Source organism: Aptenodytes forsteri, unplaced genomic scaffold, assembly GCF_000699145.1.
Source record: "Aptenodytes forsteri isolate BGI_AS27 unplaced genomic scaffold, ASM69914v1 Scaffold53, whole genome shotgun sequence".
In the NCBI taxonomy this organism is placed as follows: Eukaryota; Metazoa; Chordata; class Aves; order Sphenisciformes; family Spheniscidae; genus Aptenodytes; species Aptenodytes forsteri.
The window spans coordinates 1,017,831-1,020,247 of NW_008795909.1; the positions used below are offsets into that span (position 1 = coordinate 1,017,831).

General features: G+C 34.0%; 1 long non-coding RNA gene across 1 annotated transcript in view; it reads right to left on the minus strand.

Moving 5' to 3' along the window:
- Nucleotides 1-233: 233 nt before the first annotated feature.
- The window catches only part of LOC103903204, a 22,762-nt gene continuing 20,578 nt past the window's right edge, over nucleotides 234-2,417 (minus strand). Inside the window, exon 3 of the long non-coding RNA XR_657845.2 lies at nucleotides 234-1,163. This is a non-coding gene — a long non-coding RNA (uncharacterized LOC103903204). The remainder of the gene's footprint in view (nucleotides 1,164-2,417) is intronic.

Genomic DNA, 2,417 nt, shown 5'->3' on the forward strand with positions numbered 1-2,417 from the left:
CTTCAGAGCTCAGTTCTGAAGACCTTGGGACAGTTCGGCTGTGTAGGATGTGCTTGGGACTATCGTTCTTTCCCCCCTTCATGTTGATAGATAAATATTTGCATGGTTCCTGAATACTTTAGGCAGTGTCCAAGAGTAAATAAAAGCCATGCATCTATCTGGTGATAATGTGGGTCATGCAGACTGGCTCTTTTTCAAGGCAAACAAAACCTCATAAACACTACAGTGACTGACAAAAGAATGTTTCTTTATTACATATGCTAAAATAATCTTTGTTCTTTTTTTGACATCAGTAAGATAGTACATATCTCTGTAGCTAGCAATAAACATAATAAATGGTCATAATGATACCTTGTTTAAGTTTTCCTGCGTCTTCTTTTCCTTTCAGGATTGATTCAAAATTAACATTTTTTCCCACATCAGCCTAGGAATCAGTTGTAACATTTAGCCAAGTAAAGTAAAAAACAAGTTTAAAAGTATTAGTTCTTGACACTAAATTCCATTAGGTTTTTAGAAGACATCAGAGAGCATATCCAGTCTAACCTCAAAATGCATTCTAATTAAATATTTTTCTGTACAGAATATGACATATCACCACGTACTTATCCTAGTAATAGACCTTCCCCAGAATCACAACTACTTCTAGTTATGACTAGTGTTACAAGATTATTTTTGGATTACAGCAACAAGAAGGATAATTATTTGATATTGATAAGGAAAATTTACTGATTTATGAATCATAAATCAAAATAGAACATTACCCAGGAATTTTAATAAATGAATAAATATTCTTTATTATCTTTTACATTTATGTTTCTTTAAGAAGATTTTCATATTTGTTCTGTCTCATCTTAATGTGTTTGTCTGCCACATCTGTCCCTAAAATTCTAATAACTTTTGAACCTGTTAACTGATTTCAGACTAATTTGACACAGAGGTGGAAATTTCATAAAGAAATTCTTAAGTACATCATTAAAATCTGGCTGGGTAGAGGAGTATGTGTCCTAATGAAAGGTAAATTACCATTAGAACTTATACTTGATTAAGTACCAAAGAATTAAACCGGGAAAGAGCCCTTAGAAGTCCCCTGATGCATGGAAGGATTCAGTCAAATTTGGCCCCTTCTTGATATCAGATTCAATTAATGATGATAATGATGAGCTCTGAGAAGAGAAACACTTGATTAGCCCCAGTGCTTATGGAACAATGTCTTTGTTTACTCAAAGTCTGTAGGTGCTTACACCCTGATAAGAGGACAGTAAACTCAAGGCAAACTCATTTCAATTACCCTAGTTGAGGACCCCATATGATCTCTGGCTTTAAACTGTCACTGACTTCATGCAGTTTCAGACTAAAACGCCTCTCTTGATAAAGTCAGGTTTTTTAATTAATTCTTCTTGCTTGAAGCAAGTTTTCTTTTTTCTTAACCTAGATTATTGTGTTAGAAACATTGAAATTAAATGAGATGAGCTTTGAAGGCTCTTAAACCTTCATGAGATTCCACTGGATTTTACACATGCATCAAATGTAACGGCCCAAGATATGCAGCAAGTCTGACTTGATTATTTAGAGATCTCTTCTTGCTTTAAGCTTTACAAATTTAGGAGTTAAAAGCGGCCTTGACTGTGTCCTGCAAGTCATTAGTACAGAATATGCAAAAGAGCTCCATTCTTTTCTGATTGTAGAAGACTACAGATAGCACTTACTCCTAGATCCCTCACTTTTTATCTACTAGGCAAAGACCAGCTATCCGCGTGGTTATGAGGAAATATAGGAAGATAATTTAAATGACCTTGGCACCCATGATGTGAGCCAGCTACCACTTGTGTGCATTGGCAATGGAGATTAATGCCTGTTTAACATACACAAAAGAAAAGCAGGATGCTGTGGTTGAAGTGCCAGGGGTTAAAACACCCAAAACTGGGGCTGGAGTGTATTGTTCTTTAGTAATGCAACAGGCAAAATCTTCTTAAATTAATTCAACCTGAATGAATACAGCCATTTGTAGGTAAGGTATGCCAAGCCCAAAATATGAATTCATTTTTACTTCTTGATTCACCCCTACTTCAACTAATAAGGAAAATGTAAAAATGTTTTTGAAAGTATCAGAACATTTTGCCTAATTTTACTTACTATAGAGAAAAGCTACAAAAGTTATACTAGAAATCTGAAACATTCATTCTGTAAGAGTTACATTTCCTGTGAATGAGAATAAAAATGGGTCAGATGTGTACATCTGAGTGAGAAGAACAGGAAGCAAATGGGTAAAAGTGTGTTTTGCTTTCTTTAATGAGATGGCCACACATACCTATATTTCATGGATTTTGCTTATTAATATTTTAAAAATTCAGGTTTTGGTAGTATATATACATATACTTTTTATACATAAAAAGTTTTTATTTTAAATATGTTCATAT